This window comes from Dipodomys spectabilis, unplaced genomic scaffold, assembly GCF_019054845.1.
Source record: "Dipodomys spectabilis isolate Male_0828 unplaced genomic scaffold, ASM1905484v1 ptg000555l, whole genome shotgun sequence".
Classification (NCBI taxonomy): Eukaryota; Metazoa; Chordata; class Mammalia; order Rodentia; family Heteromyidae; genus Dipodomys; species Dipodomys spectabilis.
Window position 1 is genome coordinate 1 of NW_024871232.1, and position 14,385 is coordinate 14,385.

Sequence of the window (14,385 nt, forward strand, 5' to 3'; positions counted from 1 at the left end):
TATGGTTAACAGGAAACAGTGTCTAAGATGAAGGAGTTTAGCATGAAAGAAAAAACACTTAAAACTGACTATTTATTCAAAATGAATGTCTTAAAATCCAACAAATACCTAGTGTGCAACACATACATCTCTATATGCATATACATAATATGTGTATACTTAATGAGGTTTGAAGTATAGTTAATCTTAATTACTAGATTAAATACTGTGACATATTTGAAGCGTCATTGGAGATGGTAATTCACATCGGTTAGATCTGTGAAGTAGCAGATCTATAACAGATTTTACTTATTGCTCCCTTGTCTGAGTATTCCCAAGAGAAGTAGCCACGCTTCACCTTCATCTCTGTACCTGGATCCATTAAGAAGCCTTTCCTCTTAAAAGATGTATCAAACTGGTAACGGTCTCTACGACACAAGCACGGTCCCTGGTCTACTTTTTGTGAGGTTTTCTGTTGTGCAAATACACTCTGACAGAGCTTGTATCTCAAGTGCACCCCCAAAGCCCCATCGGGCATTGGCATTGAACCAGCAAGCCACACCAGAGGTGGAGACTAGCTGGAATCTTCTGGTCATGGTACACACCATTCAAGGGCCACAGCTAGCACTGCCTCACACTTTGCCCAAAATACAATCCGAACACTAGATCATGGACTGAAACTTTAAAAACTATGGGGCAAGAAACTGTTTTTATCTTTGTATAAGATTATGACTTCAAGGATCTGTTAGAGTGCCAGAAAGATAACCTGCCCGAAACATTCAAGTGATCTTATTCATCCTTATATTAGAGATTCAATAGTGTACATTCTTAGAAAGTCAAATCAAAGTTCAGCAGAATAAAATACCACGAAGCAGGTACTAATATCAGGTTGGGGTGTAGTCAAGGGGAAAGGGCTACAAAAATTGGAAGAGGAAGGAGAGAATGCACACAAGAATCTAGTGTACATCCTATGAAATTAATGTGAACGAGGAAAGGAGTAGGCAGAGGAAGGAAGGGTAAGAATATGGAAAGCGGTGACATTGGTCAAAATATATGGTATTCTTAAAATGCTTTGTTAAATGAAAACTCTGTTGTACAACTACTTAAAGATGCATTCTCTAAATAAAAATATGAACTATTCTAAATTGTGTGCCATGTGGAGCTATTTGGAATAACTGCAAGAGAAATCAGTAAAATAATATAACCTTGGTCCTAAACTTTCTGTAACCCAGCAGAGAAATGTGACATTGAAGTGGTCCTTGACATATGGGTTGAAATAATAACTTGTTTATAGAAAATGTACTTTGATTGGGATTGAATTAAACTTCTGAAGTACAAATCTGAAAGAGGAACATTGTGGCTTATTAATTTTGATTCAATCCCTGCTACTTTTGATGAATAATACAGCTTCTTGTCTAACACACATAAAACAGAATCTAAAACTATTCCAACAGCGTGTTTTAATTCTTCTAGCACTGGCTTTTTTCTTAATTTTTACTTCTCCTTTCTTTCTATTTCTTTGTTCAGTTATCTTCCTAAAATCCTATATGTAGTGTTTTCTGATGTCTTCAGTCAGAATTTGTCCTTCTCTTAGCAAATGCTTTACACGTACAAGTTTCTAAACCAGCTTCCTTTTGCTTCAACTGTCACATTTTAGAATAAATTAGAGACCTGCCATCCACTGGCTGCTGAAGTTCATGAATTAATTGACTTGAATGTTTTGGCTTTCTTTGATCTAAGCTATTTTCTCAGTAATACTGTGATTTACCTGACATTAAAGGGCACACTGAGAAATGAGCTTCCAGACTGACCCTCATGAATGGGACCAGCCTACCAATGAATGGCATTGATTTTACTCAGAATATTTACATGGGAGCAGCATGCAAGTGGAACACTTTTAGGACATACTGAATGTCAGCTGTGACCATGAGAATTACACCAATGGGGTATTAGCATGAATTCTATTGAGTTGACAGTATTGAATATCTACTGTATGCAGATATTCTGGAAGAAATCGGAAATAGAACCAGTCTGGAAGCAGAAGAGAGGCGGTAAGAGGGGCTGAGGTCTGAGGTTAGATCACACGTCCTTACCTCTAAGTAACTTCCTTTCGGAATTCTGCTTCTCATATAGCACAAAAAGGCAAAAATAATGTAAATAATTAAAGAAGTACTTAATCCAGGTTCAAAAATAACGGAGACTTTAGCGTCTCAGTGTCAGCCCCGTAACGGCTGTGGAGTGTGATCCTCATGCTGTGCCTGCCTGACCGCAAGGGCTTCCAAGCCCATGCACACGTGCCACTGAGGGCGTCCACCTCCTCTCCCCCAGCCTTGTCTTTTTGACATCTTCTCTGGCTTGCTTGCAGACTGCTTTGCAATTCCTGAAGGATTAAAAGACCACAGTGAAAACACAGAGAAGGCACTGAGCTACCTGCTAAACTCCTTCTCTTTGTTTCTTTCTTTGCAGTATTCGGGCTCAGATATTTTCTCTCTACTCCTGTTATCTCATAGACCAAACTCTAGCAATTACCTAGCAAACTGCATTTTTGACCGTTCTTTCTTCATGTCAAGTCCCTTCTAATGACCTGCAGTTGTGAGAATCATTTTTAAAAAGTATGAATTGGCGGGGCTTAAAGAGGAAATAGTTTCTGTGATGATACATACATCCACACTCCTGGAAGCCGCTAGCCAGACTGGACCAAGCGTGCGAGTCCGTGGCTGCCCACGGTGGTGTGCAGGGGCAGGAACGGAGGCCCTGGGACCTGTGATGCCCTTAGAGCAGCGGGGATGGAACCTCCTTCTGGAAGTCGGCAAAAGCTACGCCAAACCTTTGCCACGCGCAGAGCTCGGGCCTTCCCTCTCTCACCTCTTCTCCCTCCAGATGGAAACAATTCCCTGATTTTCGAAGCTCACGACATTGGATTTGATTGTGGCTACCCGGGGTAATCTCCCTACTTAAAACTTCAACTGCAAGTACAGCTGCCCAGTCCCTTGCCCAGGAGGCGATCTGTCCTGGTTTCGGGGCATTTCAACCTTGAAACCGCTGTTTGATTATCACCACAGCAGTCATTCTCGTATTCTTCATCATAGAGAACACTACAAGGAACTTTTCTGGGTGAGCACCAGACCCAGTGCCCAAAATACTTCTCATAACACAGAGCACATGAACACAGAAGTAGCTCTTGGGAAGAAATGCATATAATATCTCCACTATTGGCTTGGCTTAAAAATTATTTCTCAGGCAAAGTTACACTATTCCAGTTGAAGAAAAAAAATAAGCATGTTCAAACAGTAGGAAAGTCCATCCTCACAAAGTAAGACAGCATTCAATGGCCTGTTCAGTCATCTTGACACATGCTTATTAATTGTCCTGATGGCTGAGGTGAAAAGAAACGGTACCTTTAACAGGCATTTTCCACAACGAACTTGAAATGTAATTATAATGTAAATAGTTAAAGTGGATATCAAGCAAATCCACTGGGCTTTTAATATCAAACAAAGATAAAGTAGCCACTGGACACCATTATAAATTCCCCTGCAGATTTCCTTTGCTCCCTTTAGAAGGGTACTGATTATCCTTCTTTTTATTTTATTTTTCTTTCAGTTCTGCTACTGGTAGCTGTCTTGTAAAGTTAGCAGCCTAGATCTTACAGTTGGTAGTCGTTAGATCTCTCCAGACCAACCCCTTCAATTTGTGAGGAAGACCCAAACCTTTTTCATGTTTTTTTTAAAAGTTCTTTAAAAAGTATGTACTTAAGAGGAAAAGATTTTCCCTTCCTGGTCAGCGCTGTGTAATATTGCATTCCATCTCCAAACGAGGAACTTGAGAGACCACCACTGTACCTCACTAGGTCCATTTCTGTATTCCCTTGGATAGTCTCTAAATTCCTAAACTGTAAAAGTTTTTGAGTCCTGAATTAGTGTTAGTTAGGGCACCACGTTCCTTAATCTTCATTATTCAGGATATAATATGATACTTAATCAATCTCATGGTGATTTGGGCAGCAGTCCGAACTAAGGGCCTTATCATTGGGAAATTAAAGCTATTGGAAACATAGTTCTTTCTTTTTTTTTCTTTCTTGTCAGTCATGGGGCTTGAACTCAGGTCCTGGGCACTGTCCCTCAGCTCTTCAGCTCAAGGCTAGCACTCTATCACTTTAAGCCACAGCTCTACTTCCAGTTTTCTGGTGGTTAACTAGAGATAAGAGTCTCACGGTCTTTCCTGCCCAGGCTGGGTTACAATGGGATCCTCAGATCTCAGCCTCCTTAGTAGCGAGGATTACAGGTCGCAAGCCACCAAGGGGAATTCTTTATGAGTAACTTTCTGCCCGCCCTCGGCCACAGTGCTGGCAGTGACACTCTCCTTCATGATGGTTTTGCTCTCAATGCCTCCTAAAGATCAGGGCTCAGGTCTAGCTCACTTTTGGGACTGGTGGATCTTCAGCCTTGGGGATCTCAGAGAAGGACGCCAGGTCATAGGAATGTGCCACTTGGGGATCTCGGGATCCCAGGCCCTTCTCCCTCCCTCCTTCCCTCCCTGCCTCCCTCCCTCCCTCCCCTCTCTCTCTCCACACATACACACACACACACACACACACACACACACACACACACGCTTCCTGGGAGTCATGAGGCAGCATCATCTCTGTGCCTTGCACTGTCTTCTGTCCTCGTTAGAGGCTCAGAACAACAGAGCCAGCTGAACACCCATTCATGTGAGCGCATGGAGTCGGTCTGTGCTGTACTGCAAAGATTCTGAATAATTTGTGTACGAAAAGTGGAAGTCTGACTGGGTAATTCCGGTGTTCATGTAAGTGCCATCCAGGACAGTGAATGAGATAGCGGTGGGAGCTTGGGGCGTGTTGCTCTGTCCCAGGTCTGATTTCTCCGAAAGTGCCTTAGTAAGTCTCACTCACCAAAGATTCTCCAAAACACACACATTATAGCACCCTACAGACTGCTGGAATATTCTTTCCTTTCATATAATTTCACAGCAAGGAAGGAGCAGGAGCCATAAATGAGGTAGTCCACTTGCGTGTTACCTGTCTTTGAAGGAAGTATGTATCACACTTAGTTTCTTGTCTTCTATTCACTTGGAGAAAGTGGCTACAGACTCAACAGGTGGTCTGACCATACGCTGACTCACAACTTGGGAACCACTGACTAACAGTGGGGAAGAAGGCTCCCCATGGATGCTAATGAACCACCAAACTGGTAACTGGGTAATGAAGTGCTAGCAATGGATGCATTGGCCAGCTTAGGAGAGAACGTGAGGAATGGTTTGCAGAATGCATCAAGTGAACGAGTGCCACCAGTCTGGCAAAAGGGAAAAGAAAGCATGACTGGGAGACCATCAAAACAACTTAGAAGCTCTATTACAGAACAAATGGTCAGCCCAGGTAGACATGTTTTTATGTGTCCTTTTGGGCTAGAACTGTGCCTTTAAGATACTTATGCAGAGGTAGACAATCTCAGCCACCGTACACTGGGGGAAGCGAAGGCCCCGTTGGCTTCTCAGGGCCTTTCACCGGGGCATATTCAGCCACAGGATGCCTATTGTACTCACAACAGGGGACTAAGGAGCGAACAGGAAACACCTGGAGTCCATGTGCCCACAGATTTGAGATACTGGTCATTTTAGATCAAATAATAAGCCCAACGCAAATTCTGTGCTTGAAACAGCAATTCGTGTAAAATCTGAGAACAAGCCTCCTGGAAAACCAGTTCTGTGGGCAGTTTCCTGGCATCCAGGGTGCTTATGAGTTTTAAGATCCAAGCAGTGTTCAGAATGCTGAAGCCAGGAAAAACCGGCTCTGCGCTCACAGCTCCTCGGAGTAGTAGCACCAAAAGGAGTTACCACACAGTTACAGCTCATTTTGATGCAGAAAACCGAGAAGCTAGTGATCCTGACCCTGTCACATAAATGTTAGATACATGACAAACAAATGATGCTGTTAAAATCAGCGACTGACTGGTGTCAGCTCCTGCTAGTTCTGAACTAACAATATAACCCAGTAATCGAACATTAAATTGGTCCTTTTAATTCCAATGAAATATTGAAATAAGGCTTACTTCACTACTTAGAGGAGGACAGAGTAATCACTAGGCTTCACAACAACAACAAAATTCAGATGGAAAAGGCAATTGAGGATGTGAATATACATTAAAAAGGGGAAAATACTGGAGTAAGTATGTGTAAACTGCAGAAAGACATGTCTTCAAATTCTTCAAATGTATAGAGTTCACACACTCCAAAACATGTATAATGAATTCAGGAGTGTGCTTCACACCTACAATCCTAGCTCCTGGGGAGGTGAACATTGGGATGGTCAAAGTTTGAAACAAACCCTAGCAAACCGACAATCTCGAGATGAAACCCTAGTACTGCCAAACATAAAAACCAAAGCACTGTAAAATGTAATATAACGTGTGTGTGTGTGTGTGTGTGTGTGTGTATGTGTATGTGTGTGTGTGTGTGTGTGTGAGAGAGAGAGAGAGAGAGAGAAAAGAGAGAGTGTGTGTGAGCGGTCCACCATTGGAATTAAGAATTTGGAGAATTCTTCTTGAGTAGAATTCACTTTTAAGCAGGAGGAGATGCTATCCAAATACACACAAATATTGCTTTGGGAACCATTTTCAAAAGTAGAAAACTGTAGTTGCCACAACTAGCAAGTACACACTCCTGTTTATTACTACACCAATGGCCAGGGGAAAGGAAAGGAACACATTCTGGCTGTCTCATGGCGAGCAGAAGGCCTCGGCAGACTGCTCAGAACTGGAGGCTGGGGCTGCGAGCCTGTGTGTGGCCCCCAGATGGACGTCATCATCCAGAGACAGGGGGTGAATGCTCCCGCAGGAAAGCCATATTTGGAAAATGTAGACTGGGCAAATAGCATGCATCTGTTATGGTACAGATGAGGAAACAAACGGTGGAAAGGTGTAGAAATGAATGAATGTGAATGTGTACATGTGGCTTTTTCCTGACGTATGGAAAATACATCTTGGGTTTCTTCTTTTTTTTTACATTTTTATAGAATACACAAAGGAAAAAGCCCAAGGGCAGGCAGAATAAATGAGAAAAGTGAAATGACAGAAAGAATTAAGTCTCAAGTGGCTTGGCTAAGCAAATTTAAATGCCTTGCTGTGTTTTAAAGGGAAAAACAACAGATTTGACTTTGTTCTGCGTTTCTGCTTCGTTTTCTTGGAATTTTGGTCAGTGCTTATTATTTATATTCTATTACTGAGCAGTTTTTGATTGGTTACTTTTATTTAAGTAAGTGAATCTTTTTAGCTGCATTCATTCAACAGCAATTCATGCCCCTGAATCTGGTGAGCACAAACGAGTTCTTTACCCTCGCGCATACAGACACAATGGTGTGGATGTTCTTTTCCTTTAGGTTAGTGGAGATACTTCCTTCCAGGCACCTGGGCTTTTTCTGAGTAATCACAGATTGAGTCCTGAGATGATTTGGTCTCCGGGAGAACTGGCTTTCAGTGTAAAGTGACTCCTCCTCAGTTCACAGCTTTGTCCTGACTTCTCACCATAACGTTTTCTTGATCCAGTACACTTGGAATAACCTGACCGCCTGGCTGTCACTGATCACCCTGCATCCGGGATCCCCTGGGGAATCGGGCTGGCCATGCGATTACCTCCCCTCCCCGAAGGCCAGGGGTGATACCATCACATCAGACCCGCGCCTCCCAAACTGAGGGCCTGGGGCGTGACCGCTGCGTGTGACCACCCACACAACAGGTCCCTGCAAACCACATTAATCAACGCCCGCCTCCCTTAGTTTCCCATTTGTTTAATTATTTATCATCTATCTTGTTCTTGCTTTGTGAATTTCTATTGAAGATTGATGCAGACGTGTGTGTGTATGTGTGTGTGTGTGTGTGTGTGTGTGTGTGTGTGTGTGTGTGTGTGTGTGTGTGTGTTGTTCCTTACATGTAATCATGAAGAAGTAAATCTTCATTCTCCCATTCAGCAGAACCAGAATGGAAGAAGAATCGGAAAGCCTCCATTGGTAATGTTGAAGTTACTTTATGTAACAGATGAAGCTCTCACATGTTTCAGTGGTCACAAATATGCATTTTCAAGAGCAACAACCAACAACTAAGGGAAAAAAGAAAGAGGAGATCAATTAGGGTGGAGATGAAGGGGTTAGAGATGTTAAACTATGGCTTACTTGTATAACTGAATTTATGTGCATGACTCAAGAAAGCTCACACCAGTGGTCATGAATTTTTAGTCTCCCAAACGATTCCTGCCAACGTCATCATTGTTTGCCGGAAAAAAGTCAAGTGCACTGCGCATACCTTCTTACCAATCAAACCTGAGAAGGCTCCGTGCAGGAATGCCTACACATCATGCAGGTGAAAATCTTCATCAAACAATTTTGAAAATGGAAAGGGCATGGGTGATCCTCTTGCCTCTGTGTCTCTCTTTCCGATGGTCCCTGGAGCCTCACCGTGACTGCGCTGCCTCCTTCTCTCCTGACAGCCAGCTCTCCAGCCAGATGACGGCGGAGTGGCAGACAGGCATAAACGCTGACCTGAAGATACATCTCTCAGGAGCAGATGGAAAAAGCCATGGGCCAAAGGAGCTCACTGCGAATGCGTTAGCTAAAAATATCCGATTCTCCCAAACTCTCGGCTGGAATTCGTCCGTCTTGCCTATGTTTTCTGTTCTTCCACAGCCCTACAGAGTTGCAGCACATCACCAATGGACACTAAAGACGTTTCTTCCTCTCTGGTACAGAAAATGATTGACAGGATGTCCTAAAACTTATACTGATGGCATTAGGATAACTTGGGTGAATTTTAAAGCCAAGAATTCTTAGAATTAAATGATCCAAAGAGAGAGAGAAGAAAGGAAACCAATGAAAAGGCCAAATGAAGAAGGATTCTGATGGCATTGTGCAAGTCCTGGAACACAGGGAGCCTTCGAGAAGGAGCACAGCCGGTGACTGTAAGAACATGTTTTGAGCACCCGGAGTTAAAGAAACGAGCAGAAAAGCACACGCAGCAGAAAAGCACACGCAGCAGATCAACAGGTTTTATTTGGGCTGAAAACTTGTGAAGGGCAAGCCGGGCTGGAGAGGAACTGGCACAACCACCTGCTCCCCAACACACACACACACACACACACACACACCCATGAAACTGAAGTCAGCGGCGGATGGAGGGGGTGAGGTGGGGATCAATCTCATCTCGAGCCAGGTTCAGGGGTCAGCAGCATCTGTGTACACCAGGGACATCAACAGCCTTGGTCTCGGGATCTCTTCCAAGACCCGGTGTGTTTGCTCAGGGGAGGTGATTCAGAGGGTTGGCAACTAGGCCTGTTCTAAGGTATGACTGTCAGGGGAAGGGAGCACTTCCAGTTTAGGTTATTTCCCAACAGTGACACCTCTATCTCACACATCAGACTTCTAACTTAAGGGAATGAAATTCAGTGTTCTTATTCCAGCAAGCCTGTGGTAATTTTTCAAGAAATGACCATCACATAGAGTTGATCTAGTAGAAGAGTGATACCAGCAGCCTAGGGAAACCAAGATGGGGCAGGGAATCCACTAAGTCACAAAAGAGAACCTCACCAGGGTGGAGACAAGTTCTCACTGTCTTCTGCTGTCATAGAAGTCACACAGCATCGCTATTATTCTAAACGAATAATACTACTAAGGAAACATAAAAGTAGCATTATAGTGAGAGAAAACTGAAGGCGAAAAGTCCCTCATAGAGACTGAGAATTTCACTTCATGGCACATGAGCCAGGCCTCTGCTACTCAGGCCCAAACTTTACTTTTTGTTCATAGTTTATCTTATGTTTTGGGGGCTGATACTGGCGCAAGGCTGGTGCTGCACCACGTCAGATGCTTCCAGATCTTTCCGTGTGTGAAGTGGGGATAAGAGTTGGCTGCACTCTTTGATGGAAGAACACAAGGACATCTGCACATAACCGAAGTCGACTGGAAATCAGAGGACATAATTGAAAGATAATTGGGCAAGTCTCTTGCCAACCAAGGAAGTTTCTCAAATGCATGGATTTGTTGTGGACCACAGGAAAAACACAAGAGAGACAAAATCGCAGGAGACTAGAAGTACCTGACAAAATGTATGTAGTAACTCCTCACTCATCAGTAGTTACCTTAAATACGGGTGGATTAACTATATGATTGAAACCTGGAGAGCAATAGCTTCAGGTGCGGTGATACATACGTATCCTCACAGCTATGAGGGGAGCAGAGCTAGAAGATGGTGGTCTAAGAGGGAAGGCAGGTTTTCATTCTCAACTGTAGAAGAACCTTTAGTTCTCTTCAGTCCTAGTGTGCGGCAGACTTACTGACATGGTGTCAGAGAGAGGTCCATAGCAGAAGGCCAGTGAGGAAGAGCTCTATCGTCCAGATGAGTGACCAGGAAAGACGCTTACTACCCATCTGGCTGGAAATACTTGACATCAATGTCAAGTGAAGTCAAGATTGAAAGATAAAATCGTTGCTAAAAAGTTCATTATCAGCACCTTCATTCTCTATCTCTTCTCCGTTAGTGGTTCAGAGGAAAAGCTCATTCCGTTGCCTTTTTAAAGCTTAAATAACCCTCACCAATTTTACATGAAATAAGATGAGATCAAAGGCCTCTCTTCCAGTCAAAATGTGTAATAAACAGAACAAAAGAAAATAGAGATTTCATGTGGGAATTTGGTGTAATTTGATTCTTTTATTTCATTATAATTTGACAAAATCATTATGTCAAAGTAATTTCTCACTTACTTGCAGGAAGAGAGGAAAAATACTGACATGAATAATAAAGGATAACAAATTTGTGATAGTTGTACTCTTAAGATAATTCCGTATGTACTACGGTATCACTCAAATCAAACCTTGCATATTTCTTTAGGTAGAGAATCACTGGATTGCTGACATTGGATACTTTTCTCCTACAGAAATGGCAGCTTCTTATTCCTTGAAGTTAAGACAAGCTGGCAGAATTGTAAATTTCATGGTTGGTTTTGGCAAAAGAATCAAATTACACCTGCCTTCCCTCTTAGACCACCATCTTCTAGCTCTGCTCCCCTCATAGCTGTGAAGATACATAGCATCAGGTGCGGTGATACATATGTATTTTATGGTTGCAAAGGACCAGAGCAGGTCCACAAGGACACTGACAACACCTGGGGCTTGAACTCCCCTCTAAGGGTGAGCGATGCACCCCTATGGCCCCTTGACACATTTTGTTAATCATCAATAAAACGTGACAACCATAATTAGCCCACATTACCAGCTCCCCCCCCACACACACACAATGTCCTGCTCCAAGCACTTATCTCTACATTCTATGCTCTAGGTAACTCACGCATTCTTTTTGACCCTGAGCGTGTCGCAGGTCATGTGACAGGTCTCTGGCCTGCGATTACAGAGAAGCTCATCCTCAAGCTCATCTTTGTGCAACCTTCTTACCTTCCTCAGGCACTTTCTCCCCTCTCCAGCCTCTCTATAAACGTTGATGCCAAAGTAGCCTGCTAGGGTATGGGATGTATTTACCCAAGTAGAGGAATGACATTAAATGTATCCTAAAAGGTGATTTTAATTCAAATTACATTTCCTATTGAAATCGTAAGTATTGAGGTACCATACGTACATATATATACATATGTGTGTGTGTGTGTGTGTGTGTAATTTTAAGATACATGTTTATGCAGCACAAGTTTTAATTCAGATAAAAGATATCTTTCAGTTCAAACATTGTTTTGAGGAAGATACTGTTACTACTATGTTCACCGTACAGTGCCAAAGCAGACCAGACCCAGCTCCTATCGAAATGCCAGGAAATGCCTCTGGTCGCTCTTCCCTACCTCTCCCTGTGACCAACTCTAGCCAGCCTCCACGAACAACCTTTGTTCCCTGGCTTTCTTCATGATGTGTTTGTGGGTTTTGGGTTTCATATGTAAGTAGGACATGCCTACATGTCCTTTCGGTCCCTGGCTCTGGTTCTACCCAGGTTACTGCACAGAAGGAGATTTCTTTAGCTTTTTATGGTGAAGTGCCATTGCCTAGAGTCGATACCATGTTCAACCATTAGCTGTTTTATGATGCCGAAATTGTCTGCATTTCTTGACTATCAAACATTATCTGTGATGAGCATGGTGTGGCAGGTGTCTCTTTGACAGACTCATTTCATTTTCCTTGGGTAAACCACTGCGAGGAAGTTCTATTTTTGTTGCTGCGGAACTTGCATTCTGTTTTCCGTAGCAATCACACTACTTTACATTGCTGCAAACTGTACACAGGTTGCATTTTCATTAAGTCTCTGCTAACACTTGTTATCTTAAAGGGAGAGTTTAGTACATCATGTTCTACAGTGATTTTTTTGGATATTCTGTTTACAAAATTGAAGTCTTAAAACTAGAACTCACTGAGTGCTTCTCACACATTTTATTTAAATTAAATTTGCATTAGTTTTTTGGTAGTCTAATACCTTTATATATGTTATGATTCTTAAAAATATTTTGTGTCATATATACCTGAGAATACAGTCAATATAATTCCGTTCAGAGTTTTTATTCCTGTCTTTTAGAGTGGGAACATGAGATGTTGACAGAATTAACAGGAAAGTTGAAAGAAAAAGTTGTCAGAGATAAGTAGGAAAAGATGGGCAAAACTCTGAAGGCAGCAACTTCAGAACAAAGGTTAATAACCCAATTGACATCCCTGTAGCATTGCTTAAGTTTTTGCCTAGCAAGAGGCTGGCTCTGAACTCAAAACCCAGTATAGTAAAAACAAAAAATCCAAGAAGAAACAGAAACGAGCCTCATCCCTTTGGAGAGCACAGATCTACCCAAGAAATTCAGCTGAGAAGAAAGCCAGTCAGCAACAATGGGAGCTAGAAGGTAAGGCTTGATTTGTGTTTAAACCTCGCACCACGGGGACTCTGTCCCTCCAGAGTTCCATATCTGGAGTTTTGTATGAAGTGAATTGGAAAAAATTATATTAAGTAAAGTAAGCCAAGCCCAAAGAAACATAGGTCCCATGGTTTCCCTTATTTGCAATATCTAGTATATGTCTGAGTCAAGCAGAAAAAGTCAGATAAGGTGATGTTAGGGAAATGAACCCTAAGATACGTATTCAAATGTTTTTTTTGTCTTTCATGCGATTGTTTCTAACACATTTATAAGATAATTTCTTTGTTGCTTTGTATGTCCCTCCCCCACAGTATAACCCGTGCTTTCACTGTATTTGATGTCGGTATAATTTGTGGAGGGGAAGGGGAAAAGCAAGTCGTTTAAATAAGGATACAGGTGGACCCTTTGCAACAATGAGAAGTACAAGTTGTTATTTCAAAAAGGAACTTTGCAACTTTGGTGGGGGGGCAGGGGGAGGATGGGAAGGGAAACAAAGGAGGAGGCTACAATGCTTGATAAGAAATGTACTCATTACCTTGCCCATGTAATGGTAACCCCTCTGTACAGTATTTTCACAAAAAAAAATAAATAAAAATTTAAAAAAAGAATTATATAGGTGTTTCTATTTTCTGGTACAAGAGTTCTGGTTAAGCACTCTACCTATTTTAGTCCCACCCTCCAGCCCTTTGGTTTAAATTTTGTTTTTGAGACATCATTTAGCTCCCTTTCCCCAAGGAAGGAGAAAACCAAAAGCCTCTACAATTTTTATTTTCCTCAAAGTAACTTCTGTAATACTTCTCTCTTTATCCTGGCCTTGAATGATCAGGGCCTATTTATTTTATTTCTAACCAAGCTATAATAAGTGCAGTCCTGGTAGCATTCTTGATGAATATTTCTTATGGATAAAAAATCTCAAGGACATGTGGCACAAATAGACTAATCATAAATGGATGTTAGGCAAAGTTCATGGGGCTTTCATTCTAAAACCCTTCCTACTTGTTGTGATAATTCTTTATGTTGCATGTGAATAGTTTTCAAGAAAGAAAAAACCTGCAGATTGATTTGTTAATTTGTACCATATGAATCTCAGTACAGGTTCACTGAATCATATGATATGATGGTCACAAATATCAGGACGTGGTGAAATCAAATATAGTAAAGAGTCTTCACACGTCACTAGTGATGGAATTTAGTTTTGTAATTATGATTTATCCATTGTGGAATATTAATCATATTCAAGGATAATGTCTGAATAGCCATACTGAAATTAATTTTAGTATATGCATATTTAATTGAAGCACATTAATATTTATAAACCTTGACATTGTTTGTTTCTCATTGAAATACCATAAATAACCCCTCTTTATCCACAGGTAATCTATTTTGGACAGAAAGAAAATCTAGTCTTACTTCATTTCCAATAGCTGGAAATTGTTCTTTTTCCCAAGAAAAAAAATGGACTTTATAAAAATAAAACTTTCATTTTGTATGCAATTTTGTTTTGAAATTTTC